General features: G+C 38.2%; 1 pseudogene; it reads left to right on the top strand.

The window, feature by feature from the left end:
* The first annotated feature begins 1,359 nt into the window (after nt 1–1,359).
* On the top strand, nt 1,360–26,314 carry LOC104218295 (acyl-CoA--sterol O-acyltransferase 1-like; annotated as a pseudogene).
* The last annotated feature ends 346 nt before the right edge of the window (nt 26,315–26,660 follow it).

Below are 26,660 nucleotides of genomic sequence, written 5' to 3'. Positions count from 1 at the left end.
CGATTGAGTATTCAGTTAGCTATAAGAATAGCTTCGCCCCACGGGTAATTCAAAACTTATCAATAAGGAATTCATAATTTCCTCCTTTAATATTTTATTCTTTCTTTTCGCAATTCTCTTAGATTGTGGTGTGTAAAGGGAAGCTATTTAGTGAATAATGCCATATCCCAAATATATTTCTTCACAAAGAGATTCATATTTGTTGCCCCAATTACTTTGTAGAGCCAACCACAAGAACTATTATTTGTGTCATGACAGAGACAGTTGGAGAGAAAAATGTCCGAGTTGGAGAGCGCCGAGAGTGATCGGGTGTCAGCTTCAGCAAGGGCGGCGGCGTTGGAGGACACTATCCGCGTCCTTCAATCCGAGCAGGAATCCGAGAGGGAAACGGCCACGCTAAGGGAGGCGAGACTCGAAGAGCGCATTGGCGAAATTGATCGGGAAGCTTCAAACTTGGGAGATTGGGTCGCTGTACTTGGGGCCGAAAAGGCACAATTGTTGTCCCAAGTTGAATCTGCCTCTGCTGTTGCTCCTCGCCACTTGCACGAGCTTTGGGTTCATGCCGAGGCTCAACGGGACATATACAAGAGTTTGTGGGAGGCAGGCAATATCCCCGAGGCCGCTTATGAAGGAGTTCGGATGAAGGCACGAGAGGCTCGTGTCAACTGCGGCTACGACCATGCGACACTGGATGCCGGCGAGGATGCGGATGCTGAGGAGGAATTTCATGGAGATAATGATGGGGAGGATGGCAGCGATGACGCCGAGTGAAAAGTTGTTGCCTTAGTCTATGTTTTTTTTATTCTTTGCTTTGTTCTTTTTCTTGTACTGGGCCGGTTCTGGCCGTGTATAGGGTACGACCATTGCACAAATGTATAAATAAAAGGATTGTTTCGTCGTTGTACGTCCTTTGTATTTCTCTCCCTCTTGCCTTACATTTTTTTGCTCTGGCGTAGACCTTCAGATTTGCATATTTGGGCGAGCTTAACTTTTGATTTGTTGCTTCAGGCGGAATCATCCTTGATTCAAACTCAGACCCGGAGGTGGTGGCTGAACTCGTCGCAGATCTAAACAAACCCGGAACAGACCATTGGGAAGCGATTAAGTAATTAAAGCTTCATGACTCCTTTTTGGTTCTTAATGTCCCTTTGAGATAGGTTAAATTAGTATTCGTCGTTTTTGACGAAGTCAGTTTCGACTTGAATCATTCGAGGTAGATTGAATTCAGTTGTTGATTTAGGCAAAGTCGCCCTTTTCATATGTATTCGAGCGAGGTCGAATCTGGATTTGGAGCGAAATCAATTTCTAACTTATTTGTACAAGTTCGGGAAACAAAAAACAAATTTTTTTTGTTTGACGATGACCGATGGCCGCAAAGGCGTTATTGCGAGTAAGACCGGAATGGTAATCTATATGATTTGAGCTAGGTCAAATTCTTCTTTTGGCTATGGCCCTTGGTCGTAGGGGTGTTATTTTGTGTTAAGGTCGAAATATTAACCCGTTGTGATTCGAGCGAGGTCGAATTCTTCTTTTGGCGATGGCCGTAAGGGTGTTATTTCGAGTTAAGGTCGAAGTATTAACCCGTCGTGATTCGAGCGAGGTCGAATTCTTTTTTTGGTGATGGCCCTTGGTCGTAGGGGTGTTATTTCGAGTTAAGGTCGAAATATTAACCCGTTGTTTCGTTGTCAGATTTTGGAGAATCACAGACCACCATATTGTTTGTGGATCCTAGCGTACTCAGTTTTGTTTTTTTTGGATAATTTTAGGTGTTCCCTAGGGGAGTCCCAGTTTTGCTTAACTTCTGCGTTTCCTAGGTGATTCCCAGTTTGCTTAATTTTGCTTGCATTGGAGAATACGATGCGTTTCCTGGGTAAGTCCCAGTTTATTTACTTTTTCTTGCGTTGGAGAATACAATGTATTTCCTAGATAAGTCCCAGTTTGTTTAATTTTGCCCGCATTAGAGAATATGACGTCGGGAAATATGAAATGTTACTGTTTCACTCACTGGGGAGTGTTGTACATGTTTGTTTCATACATTTATTGGGGTTGTTTCCATGTATCTAGTCCCTTTATCGCTTGGCCCGGAGAGATCGTCGGCAGGCTGGGCGATGAATTATGCTTTGAACTTCGAGACGTCTCCCTTGTCGCCTTGTTAAAAACCTCCCCGAGAAAACTCAATTGGGACAAAACCCGGGTGAGGGAAAAAGAGTACGATTTGCGGGGCGTCCTTTTTCAGAAGTTGAAGTATTTGAGGTGGGCGACATTCTAGTTGTTTTGTAGTAGTTTTCCTTCTATTGTTTCTAGTTGGAATGCTCCATTGTTCGCTTGCCCATACAACGCTCATGTTCCTGTTTAAACCAACAATAGAGGATAAACCAAAATAAAATTTTCTGTACCTCGATCCAACAGGTCGGTGAGAGGGGTCGGCCTTGTAGCGTTGCTTGCTCTGCTTTGTGTCTGAATGGTTGATGGAATGGTGGTTTTAGATTCGGCGGCCGTGTTCAACTCCGTTTTTTAGCAGTGTCTAAGCTTTGTATGGGTTGGGCTCACCTCACTTACTGCAGTGTTGAAATTGAGCCCTGGTCCGATCTCGCTCAATTCGTACTTACAACAAGGGAAACATGTTATAATTCATTCGTGGACCATCCGATGTGTGGGGGAATGTGAAAGTAGGGCAGGATGTGGTCATTCTTTCAGATGACTGCGCAACAGGCTGTCGTCCTCTCATAAAGGGCGGGAACATGGGTTAATATACAAGGTGAATGGGTCAAATGGGGATGTGGTCATGCTAGATGACCATGATTATGTTTTGAACGTGCGTATATCATGCTAAATTTATCGCTACTGACGAGATGTGGGTTTTGCGTGGATATTGGTTATAACTCATACTTTTATGTAGCAGCCTGATCTAGATTAGCATGTGAGATTTATTTACCACTCTTTTGAGTGGGTGGTTGCATTTCGCCGGTTTTAGATCTGAGAAAAACTAAGAAATTTGGCTAAGAAATCTCCACAGACGGCGCCAAATTGTTTGGGCAAAAGGTTTAAAACTCTTTTGTCAAACTAATTATTGATAATAAAGAAGGTAAATCTTAGCCAAACATAATTTATTTCAGATCCAAGCATATTAAGTGCGAAATAACCAAGAGTAGAAATGTATAAGATTTATTAATAAGATGAACATACACCAAACATGAGAGATGAACTTACATCTAGAGCAGAGAGGCATCCGAAATGAGGGAGCCAAGAAAGGAAAAAGAAGTAAGTGATGATAAACGAGGGACTCCTCTTTTTTCCTCTGTTGTGGTTGCTCTCCTTTCTTTTCTTCCCCCTCATCTGAGCTCTCTCTCCCCATATATATAATTATTTTCCCTTTTTATCCAATGGTCTTTGACCGACGTGCTTTCTTACGGTTGTACCTTTCGTCGTTGCTCGAACACCGTGCTTATTCTATGATGTACGCTTTCGACGATTCGACCCCAACGATGGCCGAGGTGCTCTTTGCTATCTCGTTCCTTGGGCATGATTACATCTTGGTCGACCCCTTGTCATTCTTCTTGGGGGATGACCACTATGGTCAGATTTTGACCCATACACAAATTGATATGAGTGCTCGATGATAATATCTTTCCAACTGTATGCTAAAGAAGTCCTCTCATTGCATTCAGTAGAGGGAACTAAAGGTGTTTAACGGGCCGGGTTGACCCGTCCAGACCGGTTAAAACCGAAACCGGACCGGCCCGGTACATAGGGGGCTGGGTGGGGCTGGGTAGGAGGGGTAGAGGGGGTTGGTCCGTTTAAATTTTGGTAACGGTTAACCGGACCGGTCAAACCCGGTCCACGTGAACAATACCGTGTACCGGTTAAACCGACCCGGTACAATTTTTTTTTTTTTGTTTTTTTTTTAATTTTTTGAATTAAGTGGGGCCCACTAACCGTTGGCAACGGTAAGACCTGGCAGGGATCCGTTGCCCAATGGGTTAATTGCATTAATAGCCTCTTTTTTCTTTAAAATTTAACCTTTTTTCAATTTACAAAATTAACCTTCTCTAAACTATAAATACACCCCCTCTTCTTCATTTCTTCACTCAACTCTCATTTCTCAATCTCAATTTCTCTCATTCTCCAATTTTCAAGATTTCAAGTCTCAATCTCAAATTCTCAATTCTCAATTCTCAAATCTCAATTCAATTTAAATCATGCCTCGTAATTCTAGAGTACGCTCATATGTTTGGCAACACTTTGAGGTGGTAGAAGAAAATGAAGAAGGTCAGAAAGTAAAGTGCAAGAACTGTGGTCAAGTCTTAAATTTTCGTTCAGAGTCTGGCACATGCAGTTTAAGGAGGCATATCAAGTATTGTCTTGAGCGTCCTCCAGAAATTCGTATTTAAGATTTTAAGACAATTTGTGTTATTTTAAAATTATTAGACGTATTTATGCTTAATGTTTTAGTTTGTTAGATTAATTTGAAGTATTGTTAATTTATTATGCATGAAAATTTAGTTTTACTATTTTTTGTTAATTTACTTTTTAAATGCAAACTTTAATTTTGAAATAAATGTAGCACTTGCAATTTATATTAATACTTTTGTATTAATATAACTTGTAATCTTTAAATTAATACAAAGTATTTATATAACTTACAATAGTTATACAAAATACAAAAAAAAATAAAAAATACACTAAACCCGACCCGACCCGACCCCCTCAACCCGTAACCCGTACGGTTCAATTTTTACCCGGATGAACCCGAACCCGTTAAACCCGTTAAGCCCCAAACCCGTAACCGGCCCGGACCGTAACCCGTACGGGTCCAAAAAATAGCAACCCGGCCCGGCCCGACCCACCCGTTTAACACCCTTAGAGGGAACTAAGCCTTCCTTAAAATTTAAAGTATCACAATGTCCCTTGAAAGTGCCCAGTCCTCTTAAAGCAATATGTAGTTTTCAGTTTTTCTTCTTCTCCAGTGACTTTATCTTCACTAACTCCTTTTAATTGTGGCTATTCTTGAAAAAATCATGTTCATCTCTAGTGTCGATCCCCTTTCGCTCCAATGTGTTTGTACACAATCGAAATCGAGCTCGTCTATTACATTACAGATCGAGTTCAGAACCTGAGGGATTGGAGATCGACCCCGAGTTACATCGAACCAGAACACAAGGTCAGAATGCCCCTCTTCGAGAACATTGAGTCCATGATCCCGAAATCGACGCTGACCACGAACAAGCTCGAGGAAACATTATCGGTATAACGTACAGAAGACCGAAATAACAGGAGGCCAAAATATCCGTAACCGGTCGGGTATTACGGTGGAAATCTCGGCACGTATCAATAGGGAACCGGCAAATCAGCGAATCAGGAGATTTTTACCTTTTATAGAATAGTACCTAAAATATGACTCTCCTACTATATAAAGGAGGTCTGATTACTTGTAAAAGGGAGGGTAACACGCATTCCAAAGCAGTATTTATTTAATTTCTTTCTTTAAGCTCTTGTTCTTCTGTATCTTGATATTGATAAAATTGCGTCCAGTTCAAGCGTGACTGAGTTGCCAAGACTGTAACTGTCAAGTTGTGCTGTTTGGATTTACTTTATCATCGTTCATTTAAATTGCAACTCTTAATTTATCGCTTTGTGCCAAATTAATCCATGTATTCTTAAAACTACTTACAAATTTAATTGTTATCCAATTTTTAGGGTAAACACTGTTTTCACACATTGGAAACACCAAAAATTCTTAACTGAAAAAGGATGTAAGAAATCCTAGGTCCAACTTTTACAATTATAAAAAATTGTTGTGTCAATTGCTCGACATGAGGCCGGCATACAGGAACCAATTAATGTGTAACATATCGTTTAAATTCCTTAAGATTGTTGATAATCTGTGTTCGAAACTAGAAATCAAAGAAAAAGAAATGTTAGTTTAATAAACAAATCGTAAAATAATTCTGAGACCACAAGTTGCTTGTGTGTCCCTAAGAAATTTAATTCCCTCAATGTTGCCCAATGTTTTGGATTATTTTCTTCCAGGATAGAACATAATACTAACTATTATGTGATAACAGTACTACAAATCACAAAACTTCAGCGAACTCAACAAACGGAGCAAATCACACTTGACACTTTATTTATTTGGTAAACAATGCAACAATGTAGAAAAATGGGAGAAGTTTTCAAATTTTTCATGTATATTTTTTTTAGGCCAAGCCTCTAAATTTATAGACAATGAAAGGGTGAGATGAAGAGATGCGATTCAAGAGGTGCCGCTTCCATTTTTCGTTCGCACCCGTTAGTAAAAACCCAACAATTTCAATATATATTATGTATGTGTTGAAATTTTTCATAGATGTATATTGTGTCATTAGAGATAGTTAGAGGTTGTTTGATAAAGTGCAGTAGAGAAAATAGTGCATGCATTAGCTTTGTGTATTAGTAATACCGTGTTTGGTACACTTTTTCAACCTACGTATAACTAATACAAGCATTAGTTATACACTCTATTTGGTGTCACACCTCCTTTTTATCTCCACCCCCGAGAAGGGAGTATAAGGGAGTTTTTCCAATTAAAGTGACATATATCGAAATGAGATTATTTATTTATTTTTCAAAGTCGCCACTTGGAATAATTTATGGTATCCCAAGTCACCGGTTTATTTTAAATCCCAAATTGAGGAAAATTCGACTTTCCTTTTGAAGTCTGCGAACCAGAAATTCTGAATAAGGAATTCTGTTAACCCGAGGGAAGGTGTTAGGCACCCCCGGATATAACGACCCGACCGGTCGTTTTGAACTTTTGCACTTTGATCGCCAGTTCTCGGGCATGACTTGCCCCGTGTAACGTATTATGACTGATGTAGATCGTTGGTTTTGGTTTTCAGGAAAAATCGGAATGAATTTGAAGGAACAATCTCAGTTGAAAGCTTTGAATTTGAAAGGTTTGACTAAGAGTTGACTTATTTGTATATGAGCTCGAATAAAAAATTTTATGATTTGGATAGCTTCGTTGGGTGATTTATGACTTCGGAGCACGATCAGAATGCATTTTGGAAGTCCGTGGAAGGATTTGGCTTGAATTGACAAAGTTAATATTTTGGCGAATTCCGGTTGATAGGTGAGATTTTGATCCGAGGGTCGGAATGGAATTTTGAGAGTTGCTGTAGCTTCGTTATGTCATTTGTGATGTGTGTGCAAAATTTCAGGTCATTTGGACATCGTTTGGTCGACTTTTTGATCGAATTCAGATTTCGGAAGTTTTGGAATTTTTAGGCTTGAATCCGAGGGTGATTTGATGTTTTGATGTTGTTTTGAGCGTTCCGAAGGTTGGAAAAACTTTGAATTATGTTATGGCGTGTGTTGGCATGTTTGTTCGGGGTCCCAAGAGTCTCGGATAAGTTTTGGAAAAGTTTTTGGAAGATTTTGCCGTTTTGAGCATAAGCATGTAATGATCCAAAGACCCATTTTTAGTTCTAGAGATCGAAATTTGATTTCGAGACTTCCGGAATTTTGATAATGAATTATAGGACTGATCTGGAAAGTTTGGTCTAATTTCATCAAGTCGTGATTGGGTTTTTGACACGAAACATGAGTTAATTGTTTAACGAGCGAAATGGGTATTGAACTGAGCAAATGAGCTCCGAATTGAGTTTCGACTGAAGGGCTATGTTTGTATTATTATTTGTGACTCATAGGAGCAAGAATCATCAAATTCCGAGTTCGTATGATGGAGTTAGAGCCTTTTAAGTGAAAAGAAAAGCTGCTGCAATTTTCTGGGCAGTTTCTGCATTTTTCGCAAGTGTGAATAGTGACCGCACCTGCGTGAACAGTACCGTGAATAGTACCCCGTGAACAGTGTGAACAATATCGGATTGGATCTCGGGGAGAACAGTGTGAACAGTCCGGATTGGAGCTCGGGGTGAACGGTACTGGATTGAACAGTCGTCCCATTTTCCATTTTTACCAAATTGGAGCACGAGGAGGCGATTTTCGGGAGATTTTCAGAGAAAACAACGGGGTAAGTGTTCTTAACTTAATTTTGGTTAGATTACCCGAATCTATTACTAGTTTTGGCATTTAATTGGTGATTTTAGTTAGGAAAATCTTGAAAACCCTCTTGGTTTAATTTGAAGATTTGAGGATCGAGTTGTTGTCAGATTTTAGTAAAATTGGTATGGTTGGTCTCGTGGTTGGATGAGGTTTCATATTCCGTAATTTTTGTCGGGTTCCGAGATGTGGGCCCCACGGGCGAATTTTGAGTGCAATTTCGGATTTTTAATGGAAAATGTAGAATTTCATATGGAATTAATTCCTATAATTTTTATTAACTGAATCGAATTATTGTGGATAGATTCGAGGCATTCGGAGGTCAATTTGAGAGTCAAAGGCATCGCGAGCTAGAGGATTAGCCGGTTCGAGGTAAGTAATGATTTTAAATACTGTCTTGAGGGTTTGAAACCCCAGATTATACGTCGTTGTGTTACTTTGAGGTGACTTGCACGCTGGATGATGAGCGTGAGGTAGAGCACCGCTGGGGATTGTGGCCTAGTCCATCCCGAACGAATATTTTAATGCGTATTTGATAGTTAATTGTTTGACATTATTATATTTTTGGGATGTATGCCATGTTTGGGGCCTTGTGCCGACTTGTTGAGACCCTTAGGGGCATTTTTACTATCTTTCCTCACTCTATTTGTTTGAAAGCATATTCTCAGTCATGTTTTACCTGTTTATTGCTCAAATCTGGCTTTATCACTATATTCTTAACATGTGGAAATTGTTTTGGGCTGAGTTCCCTGTTTTACTGAGATAGACCGAGGGTCTGATTGTGAGATTGATGACTGAGATAGACTGAGAGTCTGATGGTGAGGTTAATGACTGAGAGAGGTCGAAGGCCTAGTTGTGAGAAATTATATATCTATGAATCGGGTTGTACGCCGCATATGTATATATATATATATATATATATATATATATATATATATATATGTATATGTATATATATGTATATGTGGCTGCACGCCGCAGCGATACTTATATGGATCGGGCTGCGCCGCATCAATATAGCGCTCGGGCTGTAGGAGCCCCTCCGGAGTCTGTACACCCCCAGTGAGCGCAGTCGACTATTTATATGGATCGGGCTGTGCGCCACAACGATGCATGGATCGGGTTGCACGCCGCAGCGGTTACTTTGATTTCAGTTATTGTGAGAGATATACGGATCGGGCTGCACGCTGCAACGGTTACTATATGGTACCAATTGAGCGTGTATGCTGAGTGCGAGTACTGATTGGTAAGAGTTGAGTCACGAGTGACAGAGAGGCTATCCCGAGGGGCGATAGATATATACATGCATATGAGTGGTGTTTTGCCTGAGAGTCCTGTTTATGGACTTATTGATTTCACTCCTCTTAAAATGAGTTTCTATCGAATATGTTGATTTATTGACTGTTTTCACTCATCTTTATATTGAGCCTCTGTCGGAAAGTTGCACAAATGTTTTAAAACAACTTTTATTTAAACTGGGGTTTATGAGATGTTCAGAAATTAATCACTGATTTGACATTGGTTATTTCCACTGAGATTTTCAAGTTATGAAGTGTTTGTGATTACTGTTTTGCCCGAGGGGCCGATTATGACTTTAATCTCTATTATTATTTTAAATGGTATTGAAACCCTACTGAAACTGTTGGAAGGTATTTCAAAGATGATTTTTACTCAAAGCTGGATTTTAAAAGGGAAGATTGACTCGTATTATGATTTGAAAGCCAGTTGTGTTTATTGAACCCAACGTAAATGTGGATAAATTGTTTCCTATTGCTCAGCCTTTATTTACTCTTATTACTTACTGAGTTGGAGTACTCACATTACTTCCTGCACCTCGTGTGCAGATTCATGTATATCGGAACCCGGTAGCGGGTGTTGATAGCTCAGCCGCGGAGTCATCAGAGTTAGCAAGGTGGCTGCATGACGTTCGCAACACCGCTTCCTTCCCCTCATGGTTGTTACTGTATTTAGTACATTTTTAGACTTTTGTTGTATTCAGACCCTGATAGTTGCTCATGACTAGTGACACCCCGATGTCGGGCTGGTATTTTATTCCGCATTGTTATTCTAGGATTTAATTATGAAACATTGTTTAATTTAAAGACTTAAAAATGACTCTTAATGCTTAAAGGGTTAAGGTGAGTGTTGTGTCGGCTGGCCTTGTCTTCACGAGAGGCGCCATCACGACCAGGCCGGTTTGGGGTCGTGACACCAGATTCCGTGGTTCTAGCACGGTCGCTTAAACTATTATAATTGGCCTATTATCCAATTTTAATACATGTTTTAACCTATGGTAATTTTTTAACTTATTAACCGCTTTTAATTAATTTTAGGAAGATTCAACGTTATCTAAAACACCTCTTGAACCACGCCACATGAAATGCACCCGCGGTCCGCGACATATTTTATTTAACATTGTTAAGATTTGAATTTGGGTCATATGAAATGCACACCCGAGTTTAGGAAAGTAATTTAAATTACGCGCCCAAAGCAACTACGCACTTTCGAGTTTGCGAGGGCCATGGAAAATTCGCTAATGGCACATCTTGATTTCTAAAGGTTCAAATTAATTAAGTGAGGGCCATGCATTTTGAGGTTTTATTTGGCATGGCACACCTCAAATTATTTCAATAGGGGTTTATTATTCGAAGTTGTTATAATCGGGTCACATGAAATGCACCCCTGAATTTGGAAATTAGGCATCATAACTATGTCACGGGAACCGCACGCATAGTCACAATGGTTTATTAATCGCTGCTAAAGCAACTAGCGCATTTTGATCATTTTCCTAATCTTGGAGATTATTGCCAAGAGTTATGGAGATTAATTTTGACATATGAGTAAACCTCAAACTGATCTAATCATAGTCAAACATCTTCCAAAATCCAACAAATCTCAATCACGTCACAATAAATAAACTAAAACAAATGCTAACTAACACTAAAAATAACGCCACTTAATATTGCTAAAATTAAGAAATACAAAGATACCACATGAAACACTTTTGATCATTGAAACAAACAAACTTTCCATGAAACAGTTGGCCATTAACTCCATGTGTGTTCAAACTCCTCATTTAATCGAGTAATTAAAATCAAATATCAAACAATATGAAACACACAACATCATGCTTTTACAAGAAATTAACGAATAGCTTCGACTTGGAGATATGTAGCTAGAATATATAATTAGAACTGGAAGCTATTTGTTGGAAAATACACCATAATACTCTGCTAGATAAAAGTAGATTATTTCACTTCCTATTTAACTACAAATCCATTGGAGACGACTTTGCAGATCTAACAAACAATTTTACGGGCCCGGAATTCAAACGAACTGTCATTTATGGAGAACATAGATGTTTCAGCAATAATTTTTCAGAATAATATTTACACAAAGTTCTATACTATATATCACATATAGAGGTAATTGAGACCAAATCAAGTTTGCATTTAACGTTGAAGCATTTTACACATAGGGATGAATGACTACAACAGAACCTAGCAATATTATAGCAAAATGGCATCCATACTGTTTGAAACAAGGATTCGTACCTTAACAACATGCAAACAGAAATCAAAAAAACCAAACAGGGTCTCAGCAAAGCGAGCTTAGCAAAAGGGAGGCTTCAATTCCCAGCCAAAGAAAATCGCTCGAAACCCCAGCAATGGCGAGGTATTGCAGCAGAAATCAAAACAGCTCCTGTAACCTTCTTTTCTATGATTTTTCCTTTAGTTTTTTTTTTATGTTTTTTTTTGTTCTTCTTGGGGCTAAAGGGCAGGGTCTGATTTGGTTGTTGAGAGGAGAGTGTCGTTTCTATTGTGAGGGAGTTGCTAGGGTTCAATCGTCCATTTTTGGAGAGGGAGAGAGTCTGATGGCTTTCTCTTATTTTTTATGTCAGAAATGAGGAAGAAAAAGAGGGGAGAGCTGAGGATAAGAAGCAGCAGCATTTTTGGGTGCTGGAGAAATGGGCATCTCCATTTTTCTTTGTTCTCGTGCGCCGCTTGGATCTAATGAAAGAGTCCGTCCCCTTCCCCTTTAGGTCTAGGTATATGGGGGTTTTAATGAAGGGAATTGGGTCATGGGAATTGGGCCGGGTAGGAAAGTTTTGGCCCTGATTTGGATACAAGAACTAACGCAATATCCAATTAAACCTTTTCTTCAATTTCTTTTCTTATCTTTCCCTTTTCTTTCCTTTAATTAATTAAAATTCTAAATTAATCTATTTTTGTAGAAATTAAAATTCTTTATTTATTTTTAACATTAAAACAACTAATTAACTAAAAAAAATGCTAATTTTAAAGACTATAAGTTAAATATGTAAAAATGATAATTTTTAGGATTTTTCTATGATTTAAAAATATTAAAATGCATGAAATGCAAATAAATAAAGAAAAATTCCTAAAAACAATAAAAAATTATTTTGGTCTATTTTTTTAGGAGTTATTTTCATGTAGGGCAAAAATCACGTGCTCACAGCTGCCCCTCTTTGTTCGGAAACACGACGAGTTTTCGTGCAAAGATAAAGTGAGCGGATACGAGCAATTTTTGCCCATTTTAATATTCCGTGGGAAGCATTTTTGAAAGATTTGACCGCACCATGCTTCCGAGGTTGCCTACATATCCTTGGCTATAAAGAAATCAGGCCAATGTAGTTCGGAAAGTTTCGGTAGCTGGGACTACCATGAAGCTGTGATTTCACTGTTGTTGTTGCTTCTGCTACTGCTTACTGAACTCCTTATTACACCATGACAAAATAAAAGAAGCTAGACTAAACTATGATCTATGCATTACAAGAATCTTATCTATATCTTCAAACTTGATCTTGCAGTTCCTGTTGCTTTGTCGACCCGTACTCTCCACGTGAAATTCCTTTGTTGCTGACTTGAATTGTAATCTAAGATGTTTTTTCTTTTCTCTAGGTGGACGCCTAATTGCTGAACTTGAACCATCTTCTCTTGTTACTTGACACTGTTTTCCCTTGCACCTTGAACCATTTTTCCCTAAAACTTGAACTGTCTTCCTTCGAAACTGCTTTCCTCTGAAACTCGAGTTGTCTTCCTTCGACACTGTTTTCCCTCGAAACTTGAACTATTTTCCCTTGTTCTCCAGGTGGGCGCCTGATTGCTGAAACTTTCTGTGTTCCCTTGTTTTCCATGTGGGTGCCTGCAATCAAAACCAACAAAACAAACGAAATTTTTCTAACCCAGTTTGCACTAGGAAGATTTGTGAGTTGTTAGAAATATTGTAAACCACTTATACTATTAATGAAATGATGAGTAAACTAAAGACTAGACTAGGATGTACGTCTCCTAAGAGTGATTGAGCTTGCGAAAAACTATAAACTAAGTTTGACCAAAGTAAAAACTGACCCTATACTCCAGGCGGGCCCCCCTGATTTCAAGAAAACTAAACATTGATAATCTTAAGAAAAATAAAAAATGACCCCCTTCTTCTCTTTTTTTTTTAAAATTCAGACTTCCCTTTTTTTTTTAAATTATTATCCTAGTAGAAAATTCATCAGACTAGATTTTCTATCTTAGGAGAAAGATTCATTAGACTAAGATTTTAATCCTAGGAGAAAGTTCATCAGACTAGGTCTCTTTTCTACTTCTTTTTTTTGGTATCTTAGGAGAAAGGTTCATCGGACTAAGATTTCTATCCTAGAAGAACGTTCATCAGACTAGGTCTTCTATCTTAGGAGAAAGATTCATCAGACTAAGATTTTGATCCTAGGAGAAAATTCATCAGACTAGGTCTTTTTTTGGTATCTTAGGAGAAAGATTCATCAGACTAAGATTTCTTTACTAGGAGAAAGTTCATCAGACTAGGTCCTCTTTTTGTTATCTTAGGAAAAAGATTCATCAGACTAAGATTTTGATCCTAGGAGAAAATTCATCAAACTAGGTTTTATATCTTAGGACAAAAATTCATCAGACTAAGACATCTATCCTAGGGGAATGTTCATCAGACTAGGTCTTCTATCTTAGGAGAAAGATTCATCAGACTAAGATTTCTATCCTAGGAGAAAATTCATTAGACTAGGTTTTCTATCTTAGGAGAAAAATTCATCAGACTAAGATTTTGATCCTAGGAGAAGATTCATCAGACTGGGTCTATTTTTGTTATCTTAGGAGCAAAATTCATCAGACTAAGATATTGGGGGGGGGGGGAATCCATCAGACTAGGACTTTTATCCTAGGAGGAAAAATACGAAAATCAATGGCAAGATTTTATGCATAATTAGCAAGACAAATAAAGACAAAGAGTTGAGAAACTTCCTTTTGTCGGCTCTTCTCGTCTTTTCTTTTTCTTCTTTTTTTTGTTGTTGTTTTCTTTTCTTTTTTTTCTCTCTTTTTGAATCACTTTTCTTACACCGCTTTGTTCCTGTTTCATACAAAGAAAAATTTGTCAGTTTTGAAAATAGTGGTCGGTTTGTGGCCTTGAGTCTTGGGCAGCTTGGCTTCTGCTCAATCAGCTTAAGTCGGTATCAAAAGACCTTTGTTCTGCACTAACTCTGATTGTTTAACACCAGTACCATTTGTATTTGCAGCTCAAATAGCCTTATCCCAATTGGAGATCTTTGCTTAGGTGACCTTTTCCGATATCTTGAATGACTTCCTACTTTTGAGTAATTTGTCTGTCGGAGAGAATCACCAGTTATCTTTGCTTGTGCCAAGTAGGCTGACAAGAGTCTTTAAGGGGAGCCTTTGCATGAATCCTCAAGGCATGTTGACAGTAATAACTGAGTGCTGGCCAAATTTGCTTTATGCAATTGAAAAGCTGGTAGCAGATTTTAAAATCTTTTCTTGCTTGTTTTGACAAGGACTGACTCAAAGGGAAGGACACAAATGATGCAAAGAAATAATATTAACAAGAAATGTCTATGTCGGGAAGGATAGAAGGAAGGTTTTTTTTTCTCCAATAACTAGCCTTAATGATCATGACATGCATTTTGGACTTAATGGCCGATCTATCAAACTAATTCAATCTTCCATTTTACCATTTTTATGACCTTTAAAGTTGGGCTTGTTCGTGCCAATTCTTTGCATCAGCTTCATGACTCACTTTCGACTAGTGGTGCCCCGAGGGGTTTTCACCAACAAGTCTCTCTCATTTATTCATCTCTGCTTACCGTCGCCTTACAGTGCCCGTGAGGGTTTTCACTTGTAAGACTCTCTCACTTTTTTCTATTTCTTTTGCTTTCTTGTGTGAACAACTTGACAGTGTTCTATGTCGCGTGACAACCGTTGCTCATTGCATGCTTCTCTTGGCATTCTTGAAGTCATATCGGGAGGTCTTTATTTGGAAGGATTTTGGATAGGGTTGGAAAGAAGGGTCGGCATGAAGATTCAAAGTAGGCCCAAAATGAAGGATTTTAGACTTACAACTCTTGGAATCGACTATTTCAAAAGTGAAATAAAATCTTTGCCCCAGTTCAGATACTAGGGATTTTTGGATTTTTTCTATTTTTTTCTTTTTCTTCTAAATTCTTATTTAGTTGGACCGAACCGTGAGGCTGCCTACATATCCTTATTTTTTAAGGAATCAGGTCGAACGTAGTTCAAACATCTGACCTAACTAATTTTTTTCATTTTCCTTTTCTTTTTTTTTCTTTTTTTTTATTCTTGTTTTCAAAACAAGTTGCCCTAGCTTCTATTTTTTTTAAGAGCATGGACCTTTGACAAATCTTTTTTTTTACTTGAACTTTCTAAGAATTGTCCCAGTTTGTACTCTTGGGACATGTATTTTTTTCTTTTTTTTTCATGTTTTTTTTGACTCTTTGACTCTAAACTTGATTCCAAAAGAGGGTGGTCAAAGAAAATAACACAGGTTCAAAAGGAGTAACAAAGGGTATACAGTGTGTGGATAGCAGAAAAAGGGCCTCCCAACCTCGACAACGTCAAACATGCTATCTTTTTTCGATCACAGCATTGACGAACATGTCTGTCTTCTTGGTGTGCCGTGGTCACAAGACATTTTTTCATCCCTTAGTGACAAACTTTTCAACAAACTTCAATTGATTAAACATCCTCAATCCCGATCTTCACAATGATTTGAAGGTGAATTTTACTCGACCTTAGTTCCAAAGTATTCCAACTCTTTATTCATCCTCAAAAATATTTTTTTAGTTATCGGATTCCAGATTAAATCAGTTCCTAAGATCTGGCCAAAATTTTCGCATGCATGTCATGTCATTAGAACTAGCGAGAAAAGAACTAGGAACAGAATGACACAAAAGGACAAGCTGTATTTTATTGAGTAAAGGATGAAAGGGTTTTACAACTAAAACAAGCAACCTAAAATACGAGTTACAACCCTAAAATAACCCGAATAATGAAAATAGCAACAGAATAGACAGACAAGACTCACACAAACAGAATGGATAGAAGGGTTTGACTCAATAAAATAAATAAAATCTAGATCACAACCCTGAAATAACCCAGATAATAGAAAAAACATCAAAACAAGCTACCAAGATTCCTTCCTAGTGAGGAGGGAATGACTTTTCAATTGCTAGGCTTGATATTTAGCCACAAATTTGCTCATCAGAATCAGCAGAGCCTTCTCCAATTTCAACATCATTAACTTCAGCTAGCAAGTTCCCGAGAGGATTCTCATACTCCATGTCACCAGGCATCATCCCCACAAAGTGTGCATCATGATGTGCAGGTAAAGGATTATGCAGGATATTTTGGGTGTCATTGTCTTGGATCACAATCAGGATTTCCTTGATCATCCTTTCTATTCTCTTTTCAAATCCCGATAGCTTTCAACATTGTGCCCCTAGGCATTGGAATGGTATTCACACCTTTTAGAAGGGTCAAAGTTTCTTACACGTGGGTCCACATGATTTGGAGGAATAGGTGCAATCATGTCATAATGTTTTAACTTCTCAACTAAGCTTGCATATGACTCTCCTATTGGTGTAAAATTATCTTTCAACCTTTGTACCCCTTTATACCTCTGGCTTGGATGTGGGTTATATGGCACCTGAAAATTTTGTGGAGGTTATTGGAGATTTTATGATGCTCGTGCTCACCTTCTGGGGTGTTTTGGTGGCTGGACAACATACTGAGGTGGAGCGACAGAGTATTGAGGGTTCTGAGGTGGATAATACTGCTCAGGGGAGTCATGGAAAACTTGAGGAGGCTGTGCCTTCGAGATATTCTCCTGGGACCTCTTCTCGACCCTAATGTCATCATGATTTCTTCAACCTTCTCATTTGTATCGCTAAAATTATCAGACTCAACCCGGACAGCCTGAGTTGCGGCTTTAAAAACTGGTTGACTTATAATTTTGCCTGTCTTAAGACCACTCTCTACCATTTCTCCCATTTTGATTGCTTCCGAGAAGGATTTGCCCACTGCGGACATCATGTTTTGAAAATAATCTGGCTCTTGAGCGTGAAGGAAGACAGTGATTAGCTCGTGGTCGTCCATGGGTGGCTTAACTCGAGTTGCTTGCTCTCTCCATTTAATGGCATATTTCCTGAAACTTTCACTTGGTTTCTTCTTCAGGTTTGAAAGGGAAATGCGGTCTGGGGCAATGTCAATGTTGTATTGGAACTGATTGACAAAGGCTTGTTCCATGTCATTCCAGACGTACCAGCGAGATGTGTCTTGATCCAAAAACCATTCGGATGCTACTCCCGTAAGGCTTTCCCCAAATAGGCCATCAACAATTATTCGTTTCTTCCCGCACCTCTCAGTTGATTGCAATACCTTTTCAGGTGGGCTATGGGGTCTCCATGTCCATCATACTTTTCAAATTTGGGAATCTTGAAACCAGGAGACAAGTGGACATCGGGGAACATGTATAGATCTTTGAAGGCAACACACTTTTGACTTACCAACCCTTGCATGTTTTTCAACCGTTGTTCTAAGCTTTTCACTCTTTGGGTCATTTCTTCCTGTACCATCTTTCGGGCAGGCTTCTCAATGTTTGCAAGAAGATCAAATGAGTACGAGTGGTACTCAGGAGAGTGGTACTGCTCTTGTTGTGTAGCAAATTGTGACTCATAACGAGGCTGTCCTTGACCACTGGCCCATGATTGACACATTTCGGTCATTTGCTGTTTCAGTATTCTATTTTTCTCAAACACAGTAGACTCTTATTGAACCCTTTGACCCTGAGTCTCTTGAGCCCTTGTAACAGCTTCGATGTCAGTTATCATTTTTCCTTGGATCTTGTGTTTCCAGCTTACCACAAACCGACCACTTCAACTTCAATTCAAAAAAAACATGTTAGAATGGACTCAGTCGGTCCTTATTATTATCAATATTTTTTCATTTCTTCATTTTTTCACTTCTTTTTAATGGTGATCGAACCTGATGTGGGTTGTCTACGTATCATGTGGGAACATGAATCAGATCTTGCCTAGTTCGGGAAGATCATGAATAAAGTAAATAAACTAACTTTTTTTGAATTTTTATTTTATTTTTTCCAAAGAAAGACTTATAAAGAAGAAATGGAATATTTTTGGATTTTGATTTTTCTTCAACATTTTTGCAAAGAAAGACTTCTAAAGAAGAAAGATTTTTTTTTGAATATTTTTCTGGAATTTCAAAATAAAAACTTCTAAAGAAGAAAGAAAATATTTTAGGATTTTTATTTTGAATTTATGAAAGAAATGCTTCTAAAAAAAAGAAAATATTTTTGAATTTTGATTTTTTTTTCAATTTTGAAAGAAGAATGAAAATATTTTTGGATTTTTGGAAGAAACTAAAAGAAAATATTTTTGTATATTTTTTAAAAAAAAAAACAATTAGGGTCTAAGAGAAAGGCTTTCTAAAGAAGCAAGTAATCGAAAATATTATTGGATTTTTTGAAAACTGGGGTCTAAAAAAAAGACTTTTCTAGAGAAGAAGTAAAGGAAAATATTTTTGGATTTTTTGAAAATTATGGGCCGGAACCGATGAGGTTTGCCTACGTATCTCACATCCGGTGAGAATCAGACCCGCGTAGTTCACCCATTTTTGGCGGAACAGAAAAATATAACTTATTTTGAAATGACTTCTTTTTTTCAAAATTTCGGCAGAGTTTTAGGATATTTCAAATACCTACCCCTCACTCTCTTTTCTTTTTTTATCTTTTTTTTCATTTTCTTTCCCTATTCTAGAAGCCAGTCAACATGCAAGCCGAAACAGACAAATACGCAAGTAGCACGTAAGATGCATCAGGATGGTCTTTTAATTTGGGTACACCTGTCCTAGACGGACCCAACTCCTGTGTTGAGTCCCCAAAGTCAAATGCACATGATATAAACAAATGTTCCTAATAGGGAGCCGACATGAGGCTGAGTTATTCTAAGCTAAAAACCTGGGTATATTTCTAGACTTGTGTACCCGAGCGGACAACTCGAGCCGAGGAGGGGGCTACGTACCGGGAACCAAAAGGCCATCCGGCTTTGTAACTTGTCCGAGCCTCTTTCTTATTTCAAGGTATGACACTAACAGAATAGGGAGTCACGCCAGCGTGCACATCCCCAAAGTTGCGAAGAGAAAGGTTTCGTAGCAGTTTATATACAGTTCAGACAATATCAAAGCCAACTATAACAATTATTCCAAGCTCGAATTCTGAACCCTGAACCAGAAGTTCTGGGTTCTTTTCCCTAGCAGAGTCGCCAGAGCTGTCACACCTCATTTTTACCTCCACCCCCGAGAAGAGAGTATAAGGGAGTTTTTCCAATTAAAGTAACATAAATCGAAATGGGATTATTTATTTATTTTTCAGAGTCGCCACTTGGAATAATTTATGGTCTCCCAAGTCACCGGTTTATTTTAAATCCCAAATCGAGGAAAATTCGACTTTCCTTTTGAAGTCTGCGAACCAGAAATTCTGAATAAGGAATTCTGTTAACCCGAGGGAAGGTGTTAGGCACCGCCAGATTCCGTGGTTCTAGCACGGTCGCTTAAACTATTATAATCGGCCTATTATCTGATTTTAATACATGTTTTAACCGATGGTGCAATTTTAACTTATTAACCGCTTTTAATTAATTTTAGGAAGATTCAACGTCATCTAATACGTCTTGAACCACGCCACATGAAATGCACCCGCGGTCCGCGACATATTTTATTTAACATTGTTGAGATTTGGATTTGGGTCATATGAAATGCACACCCGAGTTTAGGAAAGTAATTTAAATTACGCGCCTAAAGCAACTACGCACTTTCAAGTTTACGAGGGCCATGAAATATTCGCTAATGGCACATCTTGATTTCTAAAGGTTCAAATTAATTAAGTGAGGACATGTATTTTGAAGTTTTATTTGGCACACCTCAAATTATTTCAATAGGGCTTTATTATTCGAAGTTGTTATAATCGGGTCACATGAAATGCACACCCGAATTTGAAAATTAGGCATCGTAACTATGTCACGGGAACCGTACCCATAGTCACAATGATTTATTAATCGTGCCTAAAGCAACTAGCGCATTTGGATTATTTTCCTAATCTTGGAGATTATTGCCAAGAGTTATGGAGATTAATTGTGACATATGAGTAAACCTCAAACTGATCTAATCATAGTCAAACATCTTCCAAAATCCAACAAATCTCAATCATGTCACAATAAATAAACTAAAACAAATGCTAACTAACACTAAAAATACCGCCACTTAATATTGCTAAAATTAAGAAATACAAAGATACCACATGAAACACTTTTGATCATTGAAACAAACAAACTTTCCATGAAACAGTTGGCCATTAACTCCATGTGTGTTCAAACTCCTCATTTAATCGAGTAATTAAAATCAGATATCAAACAATATGAAACACACAACATCATGCTTTTATAAAGAAATCAACGAAATAGCTTCGACTTGGAGATATGTAGCTAGAATATATAATTAGAACTGGAAGCTATTTGTTGGAAAATACGCCATAATACTCTGCTAGATAAAAGTAGATTATTTCACTTCCTATTTAACTACAAATCCATTGGAGACGACTTTGCAGATCTAACAAACAATTTCACAGGCCCGGAATTCAAACGAGCTGTCATTAATGGAGAACATAGATGTTTCAGTAATAATTTTTCAGAATAATATTTACACAAAATTCTATACTGTACATCACATATAGAGGTAATTGAGACCAAATCAAGTTTGCATTTAACGTTGAAGCATTTTACACATAGGGATGACTGACTACAACAGAACCTAGCAATATTATAGCAAAATAGCATCCATACTGTTTGAAACAAGGATTCGTACCTTAACAGCATGCAAACAGAAATAAAAAAAACAAATAGGGTCTCAGCAAAGCGAGCTTAGCAAAAGGGCGGCTTCAATTCCCAGCCAAAGAAAACTGCTCGAAACCCCAGCAATGGCGAGGTATTGCAGCCGATATCAAAACAGCTCCTGTAACCTTCTTTTCTATGATTTTTCCCTTCATTTTTTTTAAAGTTATTTTTTTGTTTTTCTTGGGGCTAAAGGGCAGGGTCTGATTTGGTTGTTGAGAGGAGAGTGTCGTTTCTATTGTGAGGGAGTTGCTAGGGTTCAATCGTCCATTTTTGGAGAGGGAGAGAGTCTGATGGTTTTCTATTGCTTTTTAGGTCAGAAATGAGGAAGAAGAAGAGGGGTGAGCTGAGGATAAGAAGCAACAGCGTTTTTGGGTGCTGGAGAAATGGGCATCTCCATTTTTCTTTGTTCTCGTGCGCCACTTGGATCTAATGAAAGAGTCCGTCCCCCTCCCCTTTAGGTCTAGGTATATGGGGGTTTTAATGAAGGGAATTGGGTCAAGGGAATTGGGTCATGGGAATTGGGCCGGGTAGGAAGGTTTTGGGCCTGATTTGGATACAAGAACTAACCCAATATCCAATTAAACCTTTTCTTCAATTTCTTTTCTTATCTTTCCCTTTTCTTTTCCTTTAATTAATTAAAATTCTAAATTAATCTATTTTTGTAGAAATTAATTTTTTTTATTTATTTTTAACATTAAAACAACTAATTTACTAAAAAAAATGCTAATTTTAAAGACTAAAAGTTAAATATGTAAAAATGACATTTTTTAGGATTTTTCTATGATTTAAAAATATTAAAATGCATGAAATGCAAATAAATAAAGAAAAATTCCTAAAAACAATAAAAAATTATTTTGGTCTATTTTTTAGGAGTTATTTTTATGTAGGGCAAAAATCACGTGCTCACATTTGGTATTATCTTATATATAGTTAATGCATAGCAAACCATGGTATTAGTAATATCAAGGCTATTAATGCATGCATTAGCATGGTAAAAGACAAAATTATCCTTAAACTCTCTTAAAGCTAAAGAATATGGAGGGCATTTTTGTAAACAACTATTTTTCTTAAAAAATATGCAATGCATTTTAATTTTAATACACCACTCCAAATAATGAATAAGAAATAATCTCTGCATAACTAATGTTTGCATTACTAACCCATGCATTAGTAATACACCTTATTCAACACTATTCTTATACACCCTACCAAACGACCCCTTACTGCGTTGGTGCAGTAAGCCAGTAATTATTGAGTTCGAAATCGCCAGCATTTAAAGGTATGGGTACTTTGGCAGAGCGCTGAGGCTGCAGGTAGGCTAACATTAAGGATGTATTCATTGAATTGCTAGCTATCTGGTACATAGAAGGAAGTTCTCCAAATCAGGAAAGAGGAAAAGGTTCCAAAAAGGGGAAAAACAGAATGGAAAATTGTCACGACCCGAATTTTCCATCCTAAGAAGTCGTGATGACGCCTACTAATGAGAGCTAGGCAAGCCAACCCATAACTATCTAATTTCTTACCAAATTACTTCCTTTTAACAATTACAAGCAATAACATAAAAACAGCAGAACTTTAAATAATTAAGCGGAAGATAAGCATGAAATATCTTAAGGTTACGTCTATTACAACTTTTAAAACCTCAAATACCCAAAACCTGGTGTCACAGTGTCACAGACTGTCTAAGAGTTTCTACATACAAGGTCTGAAAAAATGCAATACACTGTTTTTGAACAAAGGAAATGAAATAGGAAATAGAGATAGAGGAAGACGTCAGGGCCTGCGGACGCCTACAGGTCTACCTTGGGTCTCCGACTGGACTAAGGAAGCCCTCCAACCACTGTCCGAAAGCTGCTTTGGGATCTGCACACAGTGCAGAGTGTAGCATCAGCACAACCGACCCCATGTGCTGGTAAGTGTCTGGCCTAACCCCGGCGAGGTAGTGACGAGGCTAGGACCAGACTCCAGATAAACCTGTGCAGTTATATAACATATGACGGAAAAGTAACAAGTAATAAGCAATTAGAGAAGGGGAACATGCTTCGGGGGTAGCTGGCAAAACAAAATAACAAGAAATAATAAGGAAGCTAACAATATAACTTCTAACACAAATAAAGAGAAGTAAAGACAGCTTTCACTTTCAATTTTCATCTTTTGCAGGCGTGCAACCCGATCCCGTTTCTCATATCTTGTGGTAGGCGTACCACCCGCTCCCATTTCATCATATCTTGGGGTAGGCGTACCACCCACTCCTATTTCATAATATCTTGTGGTAGGCGTACCACCCGCTCCCATTTCATAATATCTTGTGGTAGGCGTACCACCCGCTCCCATTTCATTATCTTGTGGTAGGCGTACCACCCACTCCCATTTCATTATCTTGTGGTAGGTGTACCACCCGCTCCCTTTTACAGTTCATCACACAATCACAAGAAATCCCGGCAAGGGAACATAAGTGATATAATAACTTCCCGGCAAGGGAACAAAAACAATATAAAAATTTCCCGGTAAGGGAACAACAATATCGAAATAGTCATCCCGGCAAGAGAGAATCAGCTATAACCAATCTCACTTAGCTGGTACTCAGTTCAATTAATGGAAATGCTCAATCATAGAAGATCATTAATTAAAGCATACAAAGTGTCATTCAAGAACCCAACAACTTTCAATTTAAGACCCACGGTCATGCTTGACACCAACGTATAGATACTTGTCACCATACCTATACGTCGTACTCAACAAGAAGCAAGTAGCAAGTATGACTCAACTCCTAATCCCTCAAGCTAGGGTTAGACCAAACACTTACCCCGAAGCTTTGAACACCACTCAAGCCTCAATTATAACTTTACCCCTTGATTCCACCATCAATCCACTCGAATCTAGTCACAAGTTACTTAATTACATCAATAAGTGCTAAATGAATCAACCCCAATGCATGAAAATGAGTTTTACCAAAGTTTTACCCAAAAAGTCAAAATCACCCCCGGGCCCATGTGGTCGAAACCCGAGGTTCGGACCAAAATCCGATTACCCATTCCCCCACGAATTTAAATATATAATTTATTTTGAAATGGGGCCTCAAATTGAGGTCCAAATCCCTAATTTTAGAAAAAAAACTAGGTTCTACCCAAAACACCCAATTTTCCCCATGAAAATCTTTGATTTGAAGTTGAAATCATGTTAAAAGATGTTAAAGAGTGAAGAAAATGAGTTAGAAATCACTTACCAACGTTTTGGAGAAGAAAGGTTGTTTGAAAAATCGCCTCTTATATTTTTGGGGTTTTGAGAAGGGAAAGATAACTGAAATTCCCGTTTATTTATACCCCTCTCAGACCCCCTGTGCGGACCGCATCAAATGGACCGCGGCCGCACAGGCCTCCCTAAAGACCTGTAGTTTAGCACCCTGTGCGGACTGCACAAAAGCGACTGCGGCCGCACAGCCTCCACCGCGCTCCGCACAAAGGCGACCGCAGCCGGGCTGGCCCCTCCGCGGTCGCACGCGATTTCTCGCGGACCACACTAAAGGGTTCAGAGACCTGCAACTTCCTGGACCTGCAACATCTGACTTTTTAAGCCTAAAGCATCCCGGGACCTACTCCAAACTCACCCGAGCCCTCGAAACTCCAACCCAAGTATACACACAACCTCAAAAATATCCTACGGACATATTCGTGTAATCAAATTACCAAAATAACATCACGAGCATCGAATTAAACCTCGAGATCAATGAAATTTCTCAAAACTCTTTTAAACATCAAATTTCTCAATTAAGGTCCGGATCGCATCAAACGACGTCCGTTTTTAACCAAATTTCACAAGAATGACTCAAGTCATATATAAGACCTGTACCGGGCGCCGGATCCAAAATACAGGCCCGATATCATTGCTTTCTAATCAGTTTTCATTTCAAATTTCCTTAAACAATTTCTGAAAACAATTTCACTTAAAAACTCATTTCTCGGGCTTGGGACCTCGTTATTTGATTCTGGGCATACGCCCAAGTCCCATATTTTCCTACGGACCCTCCGGGACCGTCGAATCACGGATCCGGGTCTGTTTACCCAAAATTGACCGAAGTCAAATTTATTCATTTTAACATCAAAACTTAGCATTTTTCACAGAGTTTCATATTTAAGCTTTCCAGCTACGCGCTCGGACTGCGCACGCAAATCGAAGCGACTCTAATAAGGTTTTTATAGCCTCGGAGATACGGAAATCAACTTAAAGCAAGTGATGACCCTTTCGGTCGTCACAAAAATCCTTTCCTTGTACTTTTCCTTCTATTTTTAGCACTAATTTACACTTATTTCTTGGTTTCAAATCTCCCAAAAGGCACACCAAGAATACTTGCTCTTGCACCTGTTTTTTACCTTTTGTATTTTTTCCCTTGGTGCTTCTCATTTGCATTCCTTAGAGGTATTTTGTCTTTCTTCCTAACTAGGATTACTTCTTTCAAACTTATCCTCTTCTGTTTCAATAGAGGTCCTCTTTCAAATTGCAAAAAATCCATTGACTTTATACTCATATCCATTTTTCCACTCAAAATTAATACAGTAAATTGAAAGTATGAGGTAGAGGAGATTTTTAAGCAGCTATATTTAGCTACATCTTTTCAAGATTTCTGGGGTAGAAGATGGAATCGTTATTCATCAAAAATGTTGAGGTTAGCTATCTATGATCCAATTCTTGAAACCTTACTCAAGAGTAGTAGTATTTTTTTTTGTTGGTGATGAAAATACACCAAAAATATTGCCAACTGTGAATACTTTTGTGGTATCTGCTATAATGCACGAGCTCATTTTTTACTATATTACATGTGGTTTAAAACCTTCATGTGAAGTCATGTGGTTCTTTGTGTTGCAAGGGTTTTGCATCTCTAGTGAAAGAATGTTCCAGGCAAGGAATTGGGTTATCATGGATCCAACATTTTCCATAATACTAAAACGTCTCTTCATTGTTTTTTCATTCTATTTTTTGCACTTTTTGCCAGTGATGAGGCAAGGAAGTAGTAGATGTGAATGAAATCACGAACCAACTAGTGTTGGAAAATAATACTACTGCATAGATAGATTATTATTTTTTTATACGTGCAATTTATGATAAATTTCTTTTGTCTTTTTATTTGTTTATTTCTTTATGTTTTGACTTTCCTCGATGAAAATTCTTATTTTACCATTCACGTGCAGGGGTAATAAACTGGTTAAAAGAAAATAGCTAATCACCGATATTATCCACTAAAAAATGGGTTGGATAATGAACTTTTTGAAAACGGGTCAAATATGGATAAGAACTATATTATCAACCAATAGGCAACCAATAGATAACCAATGGGTCAAACTTTTATATTTGTAAAGCCTCAAATTGGGGG

The sequence above is a fragment of the Nicotiana sylvestris genome, chromosome 10, assembly GCF_000393655.2.
Source record: "Nicotiana sylvestris chromosome 10, ASM39365v2, whole genome shotgun sequence".
NCBI lineage: Eukaryota > Viridiplantae > Streptophyta > Magnoliopsida > Solanales > Solanaceae > Nicotiana > Nicotiana sylvestris.
This window is presented reverse-complemented; position numbering and strand designations above follow the sequence as displayed.